Source organism: Lonchura striata, chromosome 9, assembly GCF_050655825.1.
Source record: "Lonchura striata isolate lonStrDom1 chromosome 9, ASM5065582v1, whole genome shotgun sequence".
In the NCBI taxonomy this organism is placed as follows: domain Eukaryota; kingdom Metazoa; phylum Chordata; class Aves; order Passeriformes; family Estrildidae; genus Lonchura; species Lonchura striata.
Genome location: NC_140711.1, coordinates 26130827 through 26153890, shown reverse-complemented (window position 1 = coordinate 26153890; position 23064 = coordinate 26130827). Strand labels below are relative to the sequence as shown.

General features: G+C 37.4%; 1 protein-coding gene and 1 long non-coding RNA gene across 15 annotated transcripts in view; one reads left to right on the top strand and one right to left on the bottom strand.

Moving 5' to 3' along the window:
- The window catches only part of NAALADL2 (N-acetylated alpha-linked acidic dipeptidase like 2), a 412826-nt gene that overhangs the window by 18993 nt on the left and 370769 nt on the right, over nt 1-23064 (top strand). For all 14 annotated transcript variants that reach the window (XM_085587326.1, XM_077785540.2, XM_085587337.1 and 11 more), the window contains exon 2: nt 5965-6023. The gene's annotated coding sequence lies outside the window, so the exon portion shown is untranslated. The remainder of the gene's footprint in view (nt 1-5964; nt 6024-23064) is intronic.
- LOC110480374 (uncharacterized) lies at nt 740-13234 on the bottom strand. Its single transcript, XR_002467100.4, has 2 exons — nt 2155-13234; nt 740-2053 (listed from the first exon to the last, which is right to left on the bottom strand). It is a non-coding gene; the product is annotated as an uncharacterized LOC110480374 (long non-coding RNA).

Sequence of the window (23064 nt, the reverse complement as noted above, 5' to 3'; positions counted from 1 at the left end):
TTTCCTATTGTTGGAATTCATATTTGTGTTATGTTTAACTGAAAACTGCATGCTTTGATCTGTGCAGGTGTTGAAATACTCATTGGGTTTAGGTGACAGCAAATGTCTATTTACTTTGCAGGTAAGCAAACATTTGGGTGTCTTACAGGCAAATGCATTTTTATCTCACCTGTGTGTGATATTACATCCCTGTGCAGCTGCATTTTCCCAAGTTGCAGCCAGCCCACGTAGTGGTGGATACTGGATGCTCAGGAGTTTATCCAACATATCAGGTTCCAGAGCTTGGAATTGTGCCAGAAACCAGATTTTGACCTCTGTCCTCAGATTCATTTGCTGATGTTGCCTCTCTTTAGTTACGTGTTACCTGTTTGTACCAGCTGAAGTACTTCCAGAGAAAAAGGAAACGAGTCTCCTAATTTTGAATTTTTGTCACTCCTCACTGAGCTGTGATGGAGCTTGCTCTTTCTTTTGGCAAAGAGATGCTTGAACTTTTTGTATGTAACTGAAAGCACCTGGTTATGAAGTGCTAAAGCCTAAAGAAGGAAGGACATCTCTGTGCAGAGTGAAGAGTAAAGATAATGTGGTGGTGCTTTGACGCAGAATGGGAAGGCAGATTTGGGAGTAGAAATAAATAAAACGGCCAAAAAAGTTCAAACAGTGATGTCTGTGTGGGTGTGATTTCCTGTATTGAAGTCAGGCTTGTAAATCAAAAATAAAATAAACACAGCTTTCCCTGTAATGGATTTGGGTATTGTAGAATTTTTTTTTAATAGAGTTCATTTTTTTATTTTGAGGTTCAATTGCCCGAGTAAAAATAATTCCTCCATGTACTTTCTGGATGTGAAGTTTAATTAGACTGTCTTGGAAAGAGACATGGGACTAATATGAGCATTTTCTTGATGTGATGTCTGCACATTTTCACGAGTGGAGTAAAGGTCATTCCCCTGTTGGATGGGAAAGACCTTCCTAAAGCATATTGGCAACACTAGATTTTTCTGCATTTTTATTACAGTGGTGATTTCATCAAGGTTAAATTTAAATTCACAGCTAAAAATAGTATCTAGTTTGTAAAACAATTGCTAAATTAGCGGTTATTCAATGATAGTAAGTAAAAATTGGGCTGGTTGTAGAAGAATTCTTAGTGGAAATCAGTGTTCTCATCTGACCTTATTTTTAATCTTTTAAGAGCCTTCTTCTTTACAGCTGTTGTAATGGCATAAAGGAGTGAAGGTGTTCTTGTATGAGCAGATCTGGGGACTGGAAACTGCAGCTTGAACATCCAGTGGGTGGTCACTGGAGAGGAGCTCTTTTTGGTTATTATTAAAATACTGAACTAGCCAGTCATCAGGACCTGTTAATGTCCATATTTTTAGGGTGTAAATATTATAAAGGCAGTGCTTCTTACAGCAGTGCATTCTGAGGGCTTTTTGTGTGTCCAGGATAAAAATGCATGTGACCTTGGTTTAGGGAAAGTACAAGAACAAATTCCATGAATAGAAGCACATCTGAAAAGTGAAACAAAAAAATCCTTTTCTACAGATTAGGCCTGGTGCTTTTCTCCTCCCTTTCAAACATTTAAACACACTCTTTACATGATGCTTAAGCTTTTAAGTCAAAGTTATGAGGTGCTTTAGCCAGGCTTGAGCCTGAGAACAAGACCCAAACCAGGACAATAACAAAATGACACAAAGATTGACTCCACCGTGCTTGCTGGATGAAGTGAAAACTGATGAAATATAATTCCTATATCCTGGGATTTCACTGCCTGCTGGAACTAATCTCATTAACTTAAAACCACCTGAGGCTTAAGAGACATATACACTGCTGTGAGAAATTACATTTATCTCATCCTAGGGGGAAATCCTTTCCCTCCCCCGGCTTACCTTACTTTTGACTTTGTCATTCGTGAATTACCAGGTCATTTCTCCCCCATGGGAAAGTCGTCATAGCTCTCAGCGATGCAATTACTGTATCTGAAGTTCACTGCTGTATGAATGCTGAGATCACTGTTAGAGGGTTTTCTTCTTAAGTCATTTCCTAGAGAAAACAAAGACTGCAAAAATAATAGGTTAGCAGTTTACTTAAATAAAGTTCCTCCAGAGCTCCAGGAAAAGATTCCAGAGCTAAAAACATAGTGTAAGGCAAAGAGCTTACTGAAAGCATTAAGGTGTTTATTGCCTTTGTAAACCAAACACTGAGTTTTCTTTAACCATTAAAGTTTAAGAGATTGGTGGCCTCTGATAAGTGGTAATTGGATGCAGAAATTTCCAATGTGAGGTTACAGTTTGAAATCCCATGAGTGTCGCCAGGGAGAGTTGTGGAGTTGAGTGGTTGATTGTTGCACTCCAGTTTGGATTGAATCTGCATTCAATATTAAATCCAGCCAGTAGAAATACTCTGTTTGACATCAAAGGATTTTGGATAAGGCTTTTACTGATAATCTGGTTGGACTTTGCAGCAAGGCAGAACGACCTTGTTCGAGTGTCTTTCAATGTGTGTCTATTTCTGAAAAAAAAAAAAAAAATCAATTTTGGGTTATCCATTAAACAGCTCAAATATAAAATTATATTAGGAAAAGAAAGTAACGTAAAAACAGAGAGAGCTCTGAAAACCATATCCTGAAGGCCTGATCTCTGAGATGGAATGCAGAAAGCCTTATGCAGTGGAAGCTTTTTGTGGTGAGCCTGGCCCTTGGGTGCTGCTCCCAGAAGAGGAGCCTTGGCGTAGGGAGTTTGTGTTGTGGAGGTGGAAGTTACTGTCAGTGAAAGGGAGGTGCCAGCCTCTGTGACTGAGAGAAATGACCACTGAGCCAAACTGCATGTCATTTTTGTAAAACCCAGCTCAAAAGGTCATTTGTGGATTTGAATGATGGGTCTGTCAAAGTTCACTGTTTACAGTGGTTTATTGGCCCTAAGTGACCATTTCCCAACCAGCCATTTAAATTGTTCTGTGTTGATAATGTGTGTATAGGGACAACAATAGATGCAGTTGCAATTGCAGACCAATTACAGTAATTAAAAATGATAATATGAGCCTTTGTTTCTCTTTCATCTTCACGGGATGAAACTAATCTGGTCTGTTGATGGGAATGCCCCATTAATCCTCTGTTAATGCCCTATATTTAAGGGCCTACAATGAAGTGTGTATGAGCAAATAGTGAAGTGCATTAATGTCTGTGGATTAGGACTCCTTGTAATTATGGTGCTAATTATGTGTTGTTGTGATCTTGTCTAGATGTAAGTGAATTTGGTCAAGTGTATTTTTTTGATTTTGTTTAATAATGAGTAAGTCAGTGAAGTTACACATGGCTGTTGCTATTGTGTTATTAAGAATAGAGTCTGTAGGGATGAATGGTTGCTGAACTCTAGTGTACATTCCCTTTTCAGGTCTGCATAAATGAGTGTAGCATATTCCAGTTTATTTAGTGATGGACAGGCTGTTAGCTCTTAAAATAGCTAAGGAATAGGAATCTGACACCTTGAATGATTTATGTGTTTTCCTTGTAAGCTTGTTTCTATTTTGTAACCTTTAAAATGTGGGTTTTATGAGCGATATCATTAAAATTTATACTCCCTCTAGTATGTGATGTTAGTCATTATTGCTCTGCTGTGCCTCCAGATCACCTGTCTGAATTACAAAGCAACCTTCCTTGAAGCTAAATAATAATTTTTTTTTCCAAATGTGTGCTGACTTCATTATTTTTCATTGGTACTCCCTTACCAGAGCAGAGGCCAGAATCTGGCCTTTCCTGCTTTCCATCCAACTGGGAAAGGTTACTAGGAGCAACTGTATATTTTTAGGAATGAAATATGAGGGGTCGTTTAACTTAAGAGATCTGATACCAATCAGAAGAAACTTCCAGAGAATTTATTTTGAAGTGCACTCTATTTTCTCTTCTTTGGTAACTGAGATTGATATGCTTGGGAGGTGACTTAATGTTGTGCTGGGCTTTGTTACACTAATTTAAAAGAGTTTCAGCAAAGAGTGAATCTCAGAGGAAAAGAAATGCTGATACTGAAAGTGAATCACAGTCCTTGATTCCATCAATTGAGACTCTTAAAGAGTTGTTTTTTTTTACATACCAGGAAAGATTTTGTAAAAGGTTTCAAAATTGCACCTTTAGTCTGCATCCTCAAATTGAAGGTGCCAAAAAGATTTCTTCCAGAAACCTCCACAATAAGTTGTGGGTGTTTTTTAAACAAATTAATCCAATGAAAAATGGAATTTTTACTGAGCTGTGGATTACTCCCCTGGTTCTCTGAAGGCTGTCAAGCAAACTACTCTGTAACTCATGAAGCCCCATCTCTCTCTTCTTTCAGGAAATAAATTATCTTTATTCAGTGTTTATGTTGTATATTGTCTAGGAGATTTTGGTATAGAGTAATTAATTGTGAACTTCTCAAATGTGACTTACTAACCAGCTTTCATCCAGAGGTGAGATGGAATTGTTTTCTGATCAGTATGACAGCAGATGATTTAGTTTTTTTCAAATCAAATGTTTGCCTAGAATCAGATCATAGAGTCCAACCATTAACCCAACACTTCCCAGTCCTCCACAAGTCCATGTCCCCCAGAGTTGCATCTTGGAAATACCTCTGGCCATGGGGATTCAGCCTGGGTGTGCCAGGGTGTGACACACCTTTCAGTGAAGGAATTTATCCTAATAACCTGTCTAAAACTTGCCCTGGCACTGCTTGTGCCACTTTCCTCTTGTCCTTTTGCATATTACTTGGGACACCAACCCCACCTGGTCCCAACTTCCGTTCAGGTGGTTGTGGAGAGTGATGAGGTTCTTTTTCTCCTGGCTGAACACCCTCAACTCCCTCAGCTGCTCCTCAAAGGACTTGTTCTCTGTGCCTTTACCCGCTTCACCTTCCAGAAGATGCTAGAGCATGCAAAAGAACTGGGATTCAGGCTATTTGTAGTAGTGCCTGTATGGGATTTTTTTGTGTGTTTGTTTTTCTTACAAAACTTTATCATTGTAATACAAATGATTTACTGATGTTAACAGAGGATAAAATACTAATTTCAGTGCAGCCTGAGGCTATCATGATCTATTCAGTGCTGTCATCTAGTTTTATTGAAAGATATGTGATATAGCACTAGAAAACGAGTTTGAACATCAGAAGATGTGTTACTGTTGGAAAACATAGGAATGGAATATGTCAGATAAGAGTTATGCCAGAATAAGTGTGCTCGAGCACTGGATCCTCAAGCCAGTGGCCTTTTCCTGAAATAGGTGGTATGATGTTGCCTGTTGTTGCTGTTACCAAAATTCCTTGTCTGCTTCTGTTCTCAGAATGATTATTCTCTTAATATTTGCAAGGCAAGTTCCCTGTCATGTTACAGATTTCCCTATTTAGTGGTGTAGTAAAGAAAGTGTGAGCATTGAACACTTCCAGCAGCATAATTCCTAGAGCTGGAAGGAAAGCTGTGAATTTGCACTCCTAATCTCAACTGAGGTCTGTTTCAAGATTCTTATCTTCACCACACACACTGCAACTAGACTTTGATTAAAGTAATGCTATCAGGTTGAAGTTTAATTGGCTCTATGCTAATTATATGTATTTTAAATTGTGAGTGGACTCCATACATAAATGTCAGTGAGATGGTGAAGGAGGTGGAAAGAAGAGCTGTGGTGGTGATTAGAGGAGGCTGAGTTGAGTTTTTCATAGGATTAATACTTTCCAAATTGGAGAATGTAAGATTGAAAGTGAAGGGCACAGTCCTTGTTGAGGGAGAGTAGTGGAGTGATCCTAATGCAGAATCTCATTAAAGCAACTGTCAGGATTCCTCTATTTTGCCATCACCTCCCCTTTTCTATAAGAGTCAGCTGTCGTGTGGAGTGAGCATACTGCCAAAGAGGCATTTACAAATAAATGAAAAATGTCACAATTGATTTTGCTCCTTTCAGAGGACTCTGTGTCAGCTTTGTCACAAACCCTTTGTTATTCTCTCTTTCAGATCTCTTGTCTGGACTTTGGAAATAACTTTGGTTCTTGGATTCCTTCTGTTGACCCGTGGTAAGCTCCCTGGATTATGAGTTTTTATTAACATTTGTGCAACAGTTAAATAACATTGACTTTTCAGGGCCTATGAAGGGTGAAATGCTAGAAGTTCTTACCAATTACCTTATGTGTGTGTATAGAGGCTGCATAATACAATCCCTGCTTGAAAATACCACTAAAAATCAGATTTATTTTGTAGTTTCTCTTACAGAAGTATTTGCACATTATGGTAATTACTTTGCAATATGTTGTGTGCCATGGTAGTAGCCACATAAAATATGAATAGCTATATGGTTTTATTTGTTTCTAAAGAATATGTACTCCTAAGGTTGATAGTGTTCTTTTCTACCATATTTATAATTTCTCACTCTTTCAGTGTATGTTAGATGGTTATAGTGCATTTTCCTATTTGGGAGGAGATCAAAAAGTTGTTTTTCTTATGTACTTGCTGGCTGGATAAGTGAAATGATATGCAATATCAGTCTGCCCCTTTTAATGCAAAAGTGTTACCATGAGGTGGGATATCTGTTGAAATGCCATTATAAGAAATAGTTGATGGTTTAGATTTGAAGTATCTAAACCACAATTGAATCTAAAAAAAAAACAGGCTTAGTTATTTTTTCCTTGAACTTCAGTATTTAAGATTGCAATAAAAAATACAGCGTTTTAGTAAAATTGCTGTGAAACTTCATTAATATCCAGAAAAATACCTGTGATCTTTTAAATGAAGATTTCTGAAGACTGACTGAGTGCTACCTTTAAGAGTAAATTTTGTCCTTGCTGCATTTTCTGTGATGTCCAGGAAGTATAAAATGTAGATAATAATAGGACAAGGAATCACCACTTTCCACTAACTTTAACAAACTCCCACCATATAGAAATAATTGATTTGTGATGGTTTTGTATTTCTAAAGGGATTCTTCAACAGCAGTTCACACATATTTTGCAATCTGGCAAACAACCAAAAATCCCTCTTTCAATGAAGGTTTTTTTCATAGCATATGAAAGAAAAACTTGCTGCATTTTATCACTGTTGCTATTGTCAGATTCTTAAAAACAAGAGACCTGAAGAAAATCTCTTTGCTGTCACTTTTGTACTCCAGAAACTCCTAAGAAGTTAGGGAAGTATTGGATTATGTAAGGAAAACAAGAAGGATTCATGGTGTCACCTGACTTATGTGCACATTTTGCTTCTTTTCCCCCTTTCCTTGGAATTTTAATGTAGCTTGATGAGCTCTATTTCAGCAGTGTAGAAATCTCCTTGCATTGGTGTATGCATATTTGTCAGCTCTTTAAGCATTTTAATGCATTACATTTCATACCTTTGCTGTTCTGATATACCTTTTGCTTAGTTAGAATGAAATGTGTTGAATTTGTTCTGAAATAAAATTTTAAATTCATATTTGAAATAAGTGTTGAATTTCCTCAAAGTTCAGACTTTTTATTCTTTTATTAGAAATCAAAACTTCTTAACTGTAACTTCCAAAGGACCCCCTTAATTTGTACTTTGGACAGTTTTTTTACATGGTAGTTTGTGGCAAAGCTCTGTAGGGCAGTTTCTAATGCTGTGTTTTGAGCAGAGGGCTGCCCAACCTTACTGTTCTTCTATTAGTATTAGAAGAATAAAAAAAAAATCTAAGATATGGATCTAAAAAGACAGAAAATGAGTTCTGGCAGTGTGGACGATGATGACATGGTCTCAAGGAATGAACCAGACAGTTCAAGGCTGTTATATTTGTGTAATTAATTAATATCACTATATACAGAGATGGAAGGAAGGAAAGCTAGGAGGAAAATAAAGAACTCATTATCAGCTCTATTCATTCCCCAAGCTCCACCCTTCCATTTCACTTAGTAAATTGTTTTGAGGTAAATCTAAATGGAAATCTGTAGCATTTCACATCTAAATGAGACATGCATTTACGAGTAAAGCAGTGCTGCAAAGGCCAATCCAGAAGTCTCCCAAAATGCCTTGGAACAAAAATGTTTAAATATGACTTGGCAGATTTGCAGAAGCTTAGACTTCCAGTCACCAAATTTTCACTGAGCCACATTTGATCACGTTACTGATGTTGATGTGTCCCAGCTTCTGGGAGCTGAACATACTCTGATCCATGGTCGTGCAGATGTAAATATCTGTGCCCCAGCTGTTGGCATGTATGGGAATTAATTCCATATATTTGTTTGAATCTCATATGACATTGCTCTTGAGTGCTGGGTGTCCCTACAAGCAGTGGATGAAATGACATGGCTGGCAACATTGCCATGAGTTAGAAAATAACTTTAGTGGGAGATTGGTATCCAGCAAATAGCAAAAACAGATTAATAAAACAAAGGAGAGATGTGTGAACACCACCACTGCTTGTTCAGTTCACTAAAGAATTTGCAGGTTGGGAATGAGCCTAGGAACAGCTGAAGGGGGATACACAGAGCATTTGTTCAATGAGAACCCTTCATGGAAGTGAACCAAAGGCAGTCCTGTGCTGCTAATACAGATTCCCTGGGAGCTTCTTCTCAGCCAGAAAGAACAGAGTAGGGAAGTGCTCTGAGAGCTGTATCTTTCTGCATCAGTTTCTGTTCTTCAACTGCAAGTGAAAATGTTAGCTCTATTAAAATTTAATTAGAGCTGATGGTCGCCATTCCATTCCCCAGTGCCTCCCCCAGTAGTGAGACTCTGCTGTTCATGCTGACAGTTGTTCAGCTCCTGGACTCAGGATATTCTTTCACCCTATTTTCATACAGATGACTCTCTTCATTTTTAATGTAATAAAGGTGCTGTATTTCTAAGTCATGGGGACGCTGGTGTCATTTCAGCAGGATGAATCACAGACCCTTCCTAGTGCCCGAATACTTGACTTTTTGTGGAATAAGACAGCTTTTCTGTATATGAAGAAAAAATAATTGATGAAGAGGGAAAGGTGAGGGAAGTAAGATGATAACCTGATCAAAGAGAGAAAGATAATGTTTGGAGGAGTTATTATTTTAGAGTTTGTCAATTAGTTATTACAATTTCACTTTTAGAAGATCTACTTAAAAAATCCTGAAGATCATTCCTAGTTTTCAGTTTCTGTTTTCAGTCCTAGTTCCAGTTTTTAGCGCCTCCTCTGATTTGCACCATGTTATTTTTTAAATTAAATTCCATGTCATTCCATTGACTTTAGAGAGGTCACTCATACAATAAACAAATCGTTCCTCACCTCTTTCTATCTGAGCCTCTGCTCTGTGCTGCTGCCCCCTTTTAACTGTTACAAAACACTTATTATCCAGCTGGTGTCCTCTGAAGTGTTTTGTGTCAGTTTTATAAATTTGAAGTGATATAATAGAGCTCACAGCAGAAAGGACATGTGGAGAAGACAATGCTAACAAACAATTTGCAGCTCCTCATTGCCATGGCTGAATGAGTTGGTTTTAGGTAATTTGCTATTCAAACAGGAATAATGAGGTTAAATGTGTTTTACTCCGTTTTCATTGTGGCACAATGGTCAAGCTTGAACCACTTAATATGAGGGGGTTGGACAAGGCAAAGAAAATTGCTAATCATGTGCTTAATTGATCATTCTCTCACCATTGCCTGTAGCTGTTCCTTGTTAACGATGGTCTGAGATTAACCATCAGAAAATAACTGAGACCATACAGGAACATACCATGGGGCAACTTAATGGAGAAATGGTTCAATTGCTGCCAGCTCAACAGAGCAAAATCAGGGGATGAAGCTCTTGTGCTGAGCCCTAGAAACTTGAGTTTTTGGTCAAAACCTGACTTGAAATGCATGTGGTGTGATCATCTCTGCATAGTCTATTTGGGGGGACAGGGAAGTGCCTTTGACTACATTTCCTGGGGTCATTATTTTAGCAGGAGGATCTTGGGAATGTTTTCAGCACAGAAAAGCATTAGCAGGACCTAATGCATTGTGAGCTTTCTTTATGAAATTGTAGTATTTGTTTAAGCAACAAATAATGATAATTACAGCTGGGGTTGGTAGTTTGTTTTCTTTTTTTTTTTTACATTTCCCAGAACAAAAGTGTTTGAAATCCTATTCAGAACTGGTTTCCAAGTTCATATGCCCGCATATAGATTGGAATTACTGTAAGGAAAAATCAATGAATTGCCATTGTGTTAATAGTATTGGCTCTATTTGGTAAGTATGTCCATGGGCATTTTTCAGAGTTGTAGCTATAATTTATGGGGGCTGATTACAATTCCTGTGTGCCTTCTGTAGCTCTAGAAACAGGTTATGCAAACTTGTCAGCAGTAACAGTGGACTCCAGTAGAGTGCTGGTTTTGCACAATGTCTTCATATAAAGGAAACAAATGCAACCTTCCACCCCCCACCATCTGTTTTTAGGGGTATTCCCTTATTTTCTTCTGTTTTGAGGAAGAATTTGGCTTAATGTTCTTGAATTCAGTATAATAATTAAGATTTTTTACATTTGTAAAAGCTTGACTTGCATGCAGGAGGTAGATTGAGGCAGCCTGACATGCCGTACTAAAATGATACATAAGTAGGGCAATGTTTTCATCAACAGAAATGTGTTGCTGTTCAAAGTAGATTCTCTCTGTAGGGTGCCATAAAGTAATTAGAAGACCATAACATGATCCTTCAGTATTGTATTAATTCCTTAGAGGGATGAATTCATCTTTTCTGACTGCAGTAGTGCACGACTCGCCATGGAAATGCCACTGAATTATGAAATCATCTGTAAAACAAAGAACAGTTTTTCTAGAGGACCATGTTTATTTTACAAAACTCATAAAAGGCTTATGCTTTTAGTGATTTTTGCTTGTAGCAAACTGGAAGTGAAAGTATTTATCTTAAAAATCAACATGGAATGCTGTACTTGGCCTTAAAGAAAACTGCATGTAAAATATTTGTCTTCTGTGAGGACTGAAGACTATTAAGAGGGTCTCTGCCAACACAAGAAGAATGTCTTGTTACAGATGATGAGTTTTTGCAGCTGGTGTAAACTAATCCAGTGATGGCTGCATACTGTAAATGTAAAGCATGAGAATTTTGTGCAGTTTTCTTTTTGCCAGCAGTGGGTGGAGAGCTGAGTTTGTACAGTTAGACTGTGTTAAAAATTAACCTTGATTGGGCTTTTCTTGGATTTTTATTTTTAATTGTTAAGTGACCAGTGCTCTAAGCATGAGTTTGTAATAGTGGCTGGTGTTGGCTGGAAGGGGAGGGACACTGACCATGCACTGCTCAGCATGGGCAACACTGGAAATACTTAATGGTTTGATCAGAAAAGATTCTGTGTGCAGCCCCTCTAAGCTGGGGCATGTTGCCCTGTTTACAGCAAGAATTCCAAAACCCACAAGGGCATTTTTTTTACCATCTTTTTATTATTCCTCTGTAGAGCATCTTTCTGATTGTGCTGTGAAGTGTGTTGCAATTGAGAGGTTCTTCAGCCCACCAGACTTGTTTGTTTCTGCTTTCAGTCTGTTCTCAGCATTAATCCTTCCTGTACTTATGTTTTCAGGTGCAGTGCTGGAAGTGGCCCTTGCTGCCATATCCCAAAATAAAGCCCTTTTCTTAAAGAAACAAGACATTGAGGTCTAGTTTGCTATGGCACAGGTTTTGGGAATGTGCAACAAAAATTCAGAAGTGTAATTAAGGAAACATTGAATTTAAGGCCTGCCTTGACTATTTCACTGAGGTCAATAATTCAGTGATTTTGTGGAGGCTGCATGCCTTACCATAAAGAAAGGCATGAGTGGTTCCATATGTGCAAATTAGAACTAATGACTCTCTTGTTTGACACATGAAGGGAGACTTTAGTTTCAAGCAAGGGAGTATAATCACTATTTCTTGGTTGCTAAATATCCAGTGTGCAAAACCAAATTTTCAGTGAAGGTATAGATCATTATTTCTTACATGACTATTCAAAAATGAAAGAAAATAAGCAAGCTGCAATAGATGCTTCACACTCTGCTGTAGTTCAGGGCAGAGGTGAAATATTTAACATCCTTGTAGTATTCTCAGTATACTTAATTCTTTAGGACTATACTGTTCTAATTATATATAGCACATCTGAGTTCACAAAGAGTGTTTCATATAGCCTTAAGGCCTATGAAGGAGATAATCTTCTTGGGAGTTCTGACATTTGTTTTAATGGAAGCAGGATCAAGCACAAATGCTAGGCTGCAGTGACATTTAAATGTGATCAGCAATACTGATCAGCGATCAGGAAATCGAGCTGTTGCAGCTGCTTACTTGAAAGAGCCTCCTTTATGTAACATACTGTCAATTGTAAGGGTTTTTTTAAATATTTCCTTAGAAAGAACATGGCTCTCCCTCTATGAATAAACCACCCTATCCTGGTGATGTGGATGACAAGGCTCTGATGGATTTCAGCAACATTATGAATCTCACCTGCTGGAGATTCAGTTTATATGCATGGATACAGAACTGCTCAAAGCAAAATGTTTCACCATCCTCGGATGAGCACTTTCAGTGCTCCGAGGCGTCTCAGTGTGTTTGGGAAGAGAGCTCATCTCCACAGAGATAAATGTTTTGCAGCGGATTTATTCTCATAAAAAGCTGAAGCCAGAACCAAGAAGTGGAACAATTTCTGATTAAAAGAATCATCCCAGCTCCCCATCCCAAACAAAATGCCTGCATGGGAAATAAATGATATTGTAATTAAAGTAGCAGAAGTTTCAGCTTCAGCAAGGAGACTGTCTGGTAGTGGACAGAAACTGTTGGAAATGGAGCTGGCAAGCCTCAGTTTTCAGGGCAGGGTTTAGAGACAGGATGGAGGGGTTTGAAGGTGGGCAGGTCCAGTTTTTTTGGGAAGCTTCTTTCTGAGGGTTACAGATTCCCAGTGTTTTTACCTTGGCTCCTCCAAGTCTGCCTGTGTCCTCTGTAAAAATCAGCTATGCCTGATGTCCTCAAACACTACCCTGGGAGTCATTGACTTTGTCACTGCAGACCTTTTGGATTTGTTGTGAGTTCACTTAGTAATATTTATTACAGGCTGTGTATTAGTTGTTATTTTAACAAAATACGACTTTTTTTTGGATTACTATCCTTTTTCCTAAGTAGAACTATCACTGTTTTAGTCAACAGCTATATGGTGGCTATCAATCAGAAAATGGTAGAATGTGTTTTGGAAATATAATTTCTTGAGTGCAGTTTGCCTCGTGAAAGACAATTTGGTTGTCTTGAATCACTGTTGAACTTTTCCTTTGAAGTGGTAAGTTGACACTTCTCCACATTCCCTCATTTAAAAATGTGTCAAAACCCCAAAATGTCCTGTATTTCCCCCTTCCCCCCCCCCCCCCCCCCCCCGTTTTCAGTGAAAGCACTAAACACTTTCCATTCCTTTTTGGAATGGAATTCCTTCCATTCTTAATTTTTTTTTTTTTTTTATTTTCTATATCTAAGCCCACCTTTTCATTTATCCATTAGTTGTCTTCTTAATACACAGAAAAATTTATTTCACAGGTACATGTTGAGATATGAGTAGAAGTAAAAGGCTGGGGCAGAACCAAAGCCTCTGGCAGAGACATGGCAGCTGACAGGGGATGTGGCACTTTGCATTTTAATTATGAATAGTTTGGTGGTTCTGCAATGTTTGTAGGAATACATTTGCAATAAGAAGTGAGAGCACCTTGTTTGATAGCTTTTATAGTGGTACTAGTTCCTTCAGCCCAACAGAAGCAGCCTGACATCATTCTTTTTCCTGTTGTTTCTCATTTGGTTTTTCCTATACTGAATGGATATATTCAGAGTCAGCTGAAGCTTGACAAATGCAGCTGTGAAGACTTGTCTTCAAGCTATACTGCAGATTTTTGTCTCGCCTTTCTTTGCTCCAAGAAATACCTGTTCAACTGTTTTTATAGTATTTTTATGATAGGCATTTCAGATACCTACTGCTGGATAAATAAAACTGCTTTCCTAGCTTCAGGAGGCGGGGATGTTTTTTCATTTGTTTCTCAAAATTTGTTGCAGTGCAGAATGTAGTTGGATGTCATCGTAAAGAAGATGGCCTGGCATGGAAATAAGAACATAATTAAAATTACTTTTACTTTTTTCAGGATTTGGAACAAAATGTTGCTTAAACCTTTTTCTTAGAGGTATTACACCTAACAAGCTCTCTTGAGAGAAGTGGGGGTAGAGCAGCAAAGCTATCAACAAAAATATGGAATGGCTGCGTTCCCTGGGGTTTGCTTAAATTTGAAAGTAGATAGGAACTGTGAAGAAATATAATGCAATCTGGTAAAGAAACTGCAATATAACTCCAGTGGCCTCAGACACAGTAATGTACCAGTGTAAAGATCTTGTATTAACCTGAAAAATAGGTGGCAACATAAAGCACTCTAAAGTTTCTTCGTTTACATTTGTCCTTGATGCATCGTCTTCAATGTCCTGTGGTGCGGAGATCCATTTATGCTGTAAATGCTGGGGAATGGAAATCAGGTCTTTTTACTTGCTGTGGGAAAGGCCCTTTGAACCTTTTCTGGGCTGCCTACGTTAGAGTTTGACATGCTAGGTTCAAGATGACCACTGAGCTAGAACAGCAGTCAAATTATGCTATGTTCTTGGTCTTCATTTAATGGCAAGTTGAGGTTTACTAAGCCATTGAAGCCACTTGTGGTGTGATATTTTCTGTCCTTGCCCACATGAATGTACCTGATGGAATCATAACAGTGATGGTTTAGGATTTGAAGCACAGTAAGTAATTCTTGATAGTTTCAGATGTTTGGTTTTTGGTGTTTTGTGTTTTTATATTTTTTTTATTTTTTTATTTTTTTGATAATCTGGAATGCTTGTTAATCCATGCAAGACTTGTTTTATTATAATCCTTTCTCAGAATCTGTGAATGCCTTCCATACAGAATCAGCAGTAAATGGTTTTGCAGAGCTTTTCTTTTTACTTCTGAAATTCTGATTGAGAAGTAGCAGTTCTTTTGTTTGTTTTGAGGAGGAACTTGGTACAGGGTTCATAGTAAAAAGTGTGCTTGAATTTGTGCAAATTGATGCTTTCCAGATCTGACGTAGATTTTTTTGAGAAATCCCATTGAGTTACAGTCACCATTATTCTCCATTCACATACACTTGAAAATCTGGAATCAGGTTGTTGGTGTCTGACATATTGGACAATTATGAAAACTGTAACTTGCAAGAATTGATCTGCATTTTGCACAAAGGCTCCTGAAGTCTTGGAGCCTGCCGTTCAATCTAAACATAAAAATTCCTTCAGAAAATTGGTCGGTTTTTGTCACTATTAATATTTTAAAGGATTTATTATAATTTGATTTTTTTTTTTTAAGCGTTGAGCCATTTTCTTGTACCCTCTAATCTTGTGGGTATTTTCCTTGGAGAAGAAATGGTCTGGTGTGAAGGGGGTTACAGTACACTGGCATTCTGGTCACATTGTTTTGTGTGCAGACACCTGCAGGAGGGATCCTACTACAAACAATTCTGGCTTGTCAGGAAAGGTGTATCTACAACTTGGCTTGAAATATCTGTGTGGTTCAGGGCCCCAAGCTGGTGAGGGATGTGCTCTGTCAGTCTGTACATGTGTGTATGCAAGAAGGGGATGTTGCCAGATCGTTTTACACTTGTTAAATATTATCAGATATGCCTTTTAAAAATAGAGAATTATTATTAGTTTTAAGAGATAAAATTAGATAGTTTGGATAGGCATAGTTTATAACTTATAACTAGATCTAGTTATAACTTAGTTTATAACTTGTAGATATCTATAACTTATAGATAGAATAAGTTTGGAGCTTATATTCTGAGTTCTAAAATACTGACTTTGTTTGAAATAATTGTGTAAGCCTCCTTTGATAATGTAACAAAATTCATGATTCTCATGTATTAAATATTAGCATCAGTAAAGTTCAGTGTGTATTTGGTTGTAAGGATTTTATTTCAGAACAACCCCCTTTGTTGGTGCAATATTGTATTAGTGTGCTGTGCTGAACAATTCAATCTGAGCTTCCCTCTTGCACAGAACTCTACATGAAGATACAGTCCAAAGTCTTTTTCTCACCTTTTCTGTTTTATTTCATTAATATTAGAGGGATTTAATTGATGTTATATTTGTGGTAAGCTGAATTAGAATCAGGTTCATTTTTTATTTATTTCTCAGTTTTCTCTGTTTTTTTTTTTTTTTTTTTTGTTTTATGGTTTGATTGAAGCTTAAAAGGTCATCTCAGTAGAAGGAATATGGAAGATAGAGCAGAAAACGTGAAATTTTGTCTTAAAACTCTTGTGGCTTTGAAGTTCAATAGAAGTGAACAGTAGAAGCAAACTGTTACTAAATAGTGTCTCTTGCATCTAAAACATTCACATTAAGGTATTGATTTTAATCTTTCACAAAAATCCAGATAGCCAATGTGCTGATATTGCTGCTCTGAGTATTAATTAACTTATGGCTCTAACATAATGGAAGTTGCTGTTTATTTGAGTGAAGCTGTTGCTTTATTTATTTATTTATTTATTTATTTATTTATTGCTCACATGGCAAAACTTAGGAAATTTCTGTGCTGGTGTGTGATGGACCTGGTGAGACTGTGCTGCAGAAAGGTGGCCTGATGGGCAGTGCCCAGCCCAGGGTTCTCTGTGGGCACTGGAGATGGGCACGCTTCATTCTGCCAACTGCATCTTTCTGCCTTTGTTGGGAATGTTATTCTGGGTGCCTTGCTCTAGCAGGTTTCTCTTTTTCTCAAAATCAGCACATTCATTTTTTTTCCACTGCACTCTCATATCCCTCGTGTTTCTAATTAACATTTGGAAATCGCTGCCTGTCCTTCGTTCTGCATAATCTGTGCTGGTTTGCATTCCAGCAGCACACCTGTACTGCAAATGCAACACCAATTAATTGTCTTTTCTGTAGTTTAAAATAAATAGTGTCCATGTATGGGCTTATTCTCAAACCATAATATATTCAGTATTTTTTATCTGACAGGCCTTGAGTTCTAAGAGCTGGATTTAGCAAAAGTTTTAAACTCTGTTTAGGCTGAGTAAGCAGATATCTTTGTTTAATCAGTTAAACACACCATGCTTCTTTATAGCTCTCTACAGGAGTAAAGAATTAAAAAAGTTAAGTAGTGAATAAATGTCTCAAATGAGATCTATTTTTCCTTGAAATATGCTTCACCTAGAAAAATATTCTTAATCTGCAGTTTTCTTGTTTGCTGTTAGGTTACCAAATCATATGTGTATATGAATTTCAAAAGCAGAGCTGAAATCACTGAAAATATTTTAATTCCTTTTGCTTTCAGTTTAACTGTACTGCTTTTTTTTTTCTCTTAAACTTGATAATCTAAAATAATTGCAGTAATGCAGTAAGGGATAAGGTAAAGGCAAATAATGGCTAAATACTTTAAAACAATAAAAGCTGTATGGCTTGAAATTTGCTTTATAAGTTTTCAGAGCTATCTAATTTCCTCAATAAGATCTCTGCAGTGTATAATCACCCTTATTAAAAAAGATCAGAAATATTTGGCTTTTCTGAGGAGGAGAAAAGTATGACTTGACCTAAGAATTCATGCAAAGAATAGCATATAGAAACATGTTGATATCAATAACATGATGAAAAAGAGGAGCCTTTTTTTTTTTTTTCCCAGAAAAAATCAGGCTAAGAGCAGCAAAATAAAAGACAGATTTTCAGATAAATTCCTTTTTTAAGGATTTTGTTTGAGGTTTTCTGATGCAAGAAAGTCTTTTGGTAATATGATTTAAGTATTGTCTTAGCTTCTTGCTCCCCTGCTTGGTTAGATATTCTCTGACCCTGAGGAAGAAGATGAGAAGTTACAGAGAGATGTGGCTCTCCCTGAGAGCTGTGAAACAGGGAATTGTCCAAAGCTGCTGTGCTGGAAGTTAATTAATATAACCCTGTAAGTAATTCTCACTATATGAGAGCAGTGGCACCTTGGTTCCAAAAACTGGTTGGTCTTTAAGCACTTTTGGTGTCCCAGCTGTGTGCTTGTGTGACATAAGTACAATGTCTGTACTTTTATTTCAGAACATGCAACTGATCTTGTAACTTCAGACAAACCCCAGTCCCTGCACTTGGAATTTTACAAATGTATCAGTGTTTCTATTTATTTTTCTTTTTTTAAGAAAAAAAAAAGTATTTCAGTGTGTACTGTAGCTGATCTCTGAAAAAAACTATTTCACGGCACCCCCCCATGAAAACTCTTGAAATTGCATCTTGACAAGACTCTTGAAATTGCATCTTCTCTGTTATCACTCAAAACTGATGGATGAGATGCAATGTTATGACTTGACAAGCTTAAGTACAAAATTATTGATCTCTGAACTGCAGCAGAACTCCTAAGGATAATCTCTCAGTACATATTTGGCATTGAGTAGTGTTCAGCACTTGTTGCTTTTGCTGCACATTATTTCTTGTGGATAATTCAGCCAGTTGCCAGAATTTCTTTGACAGCTCTGTCTTGCCAAGTTTCCTTTTGCATGGAAGAAATTTTGGGGCCAGTTTTTCGCCTCAAAACTGACATGAACTAGTAACTGTCTTTTGAAATTGAGAGGATTTATCAAATGCTTGAAATTTAGGCATAAGCTGGAAATTCAGCCTATGTACTAAGTGCATGGAATAAATATGTTCACTAGTTTTGTGTGTCTGGAGGTCACAGCTATAGACAGAGAGATCCAAACCAGTAATTGACCAATTTATTATTGCTGTTGGTTTGAATATTGAAATGAAGGTTGTGTATCACTGTGAGAGATGTGATCTAGCTCAGCCAGATGCATGTGGGCTGAATGAAGAAATTGCTGAGTTAAATTCTTTGGCCTGTGCAATGTAAAAGGTCAGTCTGGGTGATCACAGTTGCCCTCTAAAATGCTGGTTGTCAAAAATGAAGAGGGATGCATTAGAAAAAGCATGAAACAGGGCTTGTTAGAAATAAAGTGTCAATAGATAACATGGAATAAGCAGATAATTGTCAATTTATGCTATTAGAATTTTTTTAGAAAAACTGATGAAAAAATTGCTGGCTTCATGGAAGCATAAAGTAACATTAGTTTATCTTGCTGAACAAAAAAACCCCAACCTTTTTTAAGTTTAACACATACATCAAGTTGGCTGTTGCAGTTCTATGAGATCTGCAGAACTGAGGGACTGTCTCTGCCCTTTTTGTATATTTAATATACAAAACAGGACTCCATGTATACAGTTTTTGTTTGAGCTCCAGTGTGCTTAAATAATCTGGTAGCCTGGGGAAGAGCAAGATTGATGGGATAGGAAAAGGAAGGTTGAGGAATCTGCAAACAAGTTCCCAAACACACACTACAAAGCCTGAATGTGGCTGTGTGCACACCTGCACTTGGTTTGTTTTGTGCATTTTTGCACCTGAGTGGAATCAATAAAAGAAACCTTTCTTAGCTACTTATTTTCCAAAGAGTTTCAAATACCTGTGAATTCAGAACCTATGTGGTAATCAGCCTTAGCTAAGGAAAACTTAATTAGATCCTAAGCAATGTCAGAGTTACACAAAAAAATGCTGAAATCAAGAAAATTGTCAGTGTCCCAGGTGTCTTGATCAGGAAGAAATAATTTCATGTAAGTGTAAATGCAAATGCCTTCAAATCAAATAGATATTCTTTAACATAGGGAATATTTGTCTTACTTTCTGGATGTTTTCCTTATTCCCCTTTGTTGATGCAGGAGAAAGGTACTGCTTGTCTGAGAGGACATTACTGCTTCTCTCCTCCCTCAAAATAGCCATAAACAGAACAGGGAGTGGCCTAGGAAAATGTCATTTTGTTCATTGGTTAGTAACCCTGAATAACTCAGTTTAACCTTAGATAACCTGGGAGCTTAGGTTGTATTTTAAGAATACTTTAACTTTTTCAGTAATGGCATAGTTCTGCTGTTTGGCTTAAAATAAACTGCTGGTCTTTGCCCAGTTTTTTTCCATGGAGCTCCATGTGGGAAGCAGCTATCTGCTCAAAAACAAGCTTACAGAAGTAATGTCTTGATTTGTGTGGGAAATACACTGGGTTACCTGTCATGAGCCCTAATCCCCTTAAAATACATCAGAATTTAGTGATGACTCTACCCATACCTAGAAATATTTAAACAGGGACCCATAGGAAGATTGAACAGAGTAAAGCAAATTGAATTTGGTTTAAGAATTCATCCCTTTTTGTCCTACATATCTAATTCATTTTTCTCAAATGCTGTTCATATTGTGTTGCATATTAATTGCATATTCTATGTTCTTTATTCATAATATACCACTGATAATAACAGAAAATTAAATTTTTAATTCCCAGTGATACCTTAATTTAATGTTCCAGTTTCTTCTCTTCTTTAACTAATCTTCTGTCCTCTGAACAAATTTGATTAAAATCATTACATTTATTAAGAAGAAATGGGCTAAAATGTATCACTTTGGTCCCACAGAGTATTAAAAATTCCTTTCCTAAAGCATGTCTTTCGGTGGATGGCAGATTTTAGGCAATGAAATGGCTGATTAAAGCTCAGAAATCACTAGGATATTGAAAAGTGGGAGAAATAACTTGCTTTAGTTAGCGCTTTCTCATTTTACAGGTAAGCCATTCCTTCTTACCCTTGTCTCCTGATGCTGTAGTAATTATGAATTTGTGAGATTTGGGATAGGATGTGGGACACAGAGGAGTGATTTTAGACTCCTTTCCTAATGCAGTTTGCTGGGGGACCTTGCAGGTAGGTGCTGAGGAAAACTCCCCTGAGCTCTGTCCCCTTCTGTGCTGGGCAGAGTCAGTGACAGCAGCTGTAGGGTGGGACAATGCAGCCCTTGGACTTCTGTGTTTGTACCAGTCAAAAAATGGTATTTACATTTATATGTATGGTAACATGTAACTTCATGTTGGTTTTGTTACTTTGGTTTGGATTAAAGTGTTAGTGGTTTAGCCTTCTTGGTTTTCTGTTGAATGATGTGATTATCGTGGCCCGTTTGATGTTATGCATATCTGTGTAATTAGGATGTTGTAATCTTTTTTCTTGGTCTCTGATACTGAGTTAATAATACCTCCTTAGGAAGTCTGATACAATACTGTTAACTGGGTGGGTAGGGAGGAGTTCCTTTATCAGTGAACAGAATTTAAGCATAGGTCCTTTTCCAAACCAGCAATATAAAGATAAGCTTTTGAAATACTTGCATTTATTTTTGTGGTTGTCCCTCTCAGTTCTCGCTGTATGGCTGATTAACTGCATTCAAAACATGATTTGCTGCCTGTATAGTGACAGAACTTTTTTGAAAATGTGAGTTAATGAAATTTAATGCTGTCTGTGCTGGCTTTTTTAAGTCCTTTGAGCACCCATTAAGTAGGTTAGCTGCTCACTGGTAAGGCTTTTTCAGCTGTGAATTAGAAAGCATCTGCCTTTACTGTGTGCACTGTCATCTCATAGTCATACTAATTTTCTCATATTCTTTTCTAATTTTATCTCCTTTTGCTCCCTGGGCCTTAATTCTGCAAATTCATGATATTAATTTTGTGATGCTATAACTTGGTGCACATTCCACTAACTATCCCCTGTTGCTCCAAGCCCTGTTGAGGCTGGCCTTGGACACTTCTGAGGATGGGGCAGCTTCTCTGGGCACCCTGTGCCAGGCCCTCCCCATCCTCACAGAAAAGAATTTTTTCCTAATGTCTAATCTAAATCTACTCCCTTTCAATTTGAAGAAATATTGCAAACGAATAACATTTCTAGGTACTTAATTATCTTCCATGTCAGACAATGAATTGATTGCAATGTTCCTTAATATTTATAGGTGTATTGCCTATTTACATTCTGAAAAACACTCCTTGACACAATATGCTTCCATAATAGATGCTTAGATATTTGTAGGCAGTGGGAAAATCAAGAGTACTTGGCTTAGTCCAGTGTAGGGCTCTATTTTTACAAGGTGTTATACAAACAGAAGAGAAATTCCACCGTCCATAGAGCTGGTTTTGTAAGTACACCAGGCAGGCAAAGGCTCTGAGCAGGAGCACAGAGGATACAGACCCACCTATGATTTCCTGGCAGGTCCTTGCAAAACCCCAGATGTGTGAATGGGAATTCATTGGGCAGTGATGCTGGATGTGAATTAGTGAGCCTGCTATTGCATTATGTTAACATCAGGAGGCCTTTATTGAGAACCTGATCTCTACTGTGCTTTATTGCCAAGAATCATTCCATAAAAAGATACTTGTGCAACATAACTCGCATATTAGATTTGATAAACTGCAATTTGATAAGCTGATGGAACAGAAAATGATATTGGGAAGTGTATGGTAGAGCAATGCAGTAGTAAGGTTATAAACTAAATAAATTTATTTGAGGTTGCATAATAGATTTTAGGACTAGATCAACACCTGTGCCTGGCTTTTATCCAAAGTAGTTTGGTTGTAGTTCTTGACTGATGATTTTGAACAATTTTTATTTGAGTTTCAGGTAATTGAAGAGTTTATAGTGGAATTCTCACCTTTATGCTTATAGCTGTTGTGTGTTAATGTGGTTTTGCAGGATAAATGTTGGTAAGTGAAAAACATTGTTTTCTATTATGAGGAATAGTAGAATTTTAAGGTTCCATTTCTATGTGTAGGAGCATCCTGTGTACCCTTAAGAAGCAGACTACAGACATACATCCAGTGCTCTGGAAAAAGAGATGTTTGGTGTGAACTCCAGCCTGGAAAGAATGACCTTTTGGAGATCTTTGTTAAGGAATACAAATGTTCTGTAAGATAGTAAATTATTGTATTTTTGACAGAGTTAGAAGAAATACCCAGATAAAGCTTTGATATTGTAGAACAGATGCATCAGGTTGTTTTTTTAGCTGGTTAATATGGCATATTGATATAATGAATTATGCTAGTTAATGACCTGCAGATTTTTCAGGGATTTGCATTCTTTTTCAGAAAATATTAAGGGGAAGCTGGAGGGTTCGCCTTAAAGAGGAAAAACAGTGAGCAGAAGGAAGGATGGTGTAGTTACATATAAGAATAACGTTTTAGCCACACTGCCTTGTGGAAGGTTCCATTATGCTGCCAGTGGACTGGGGGAAGCACATGCCTGCAGTGTGGAGATGTGTGGGGATCTCACCATACACCA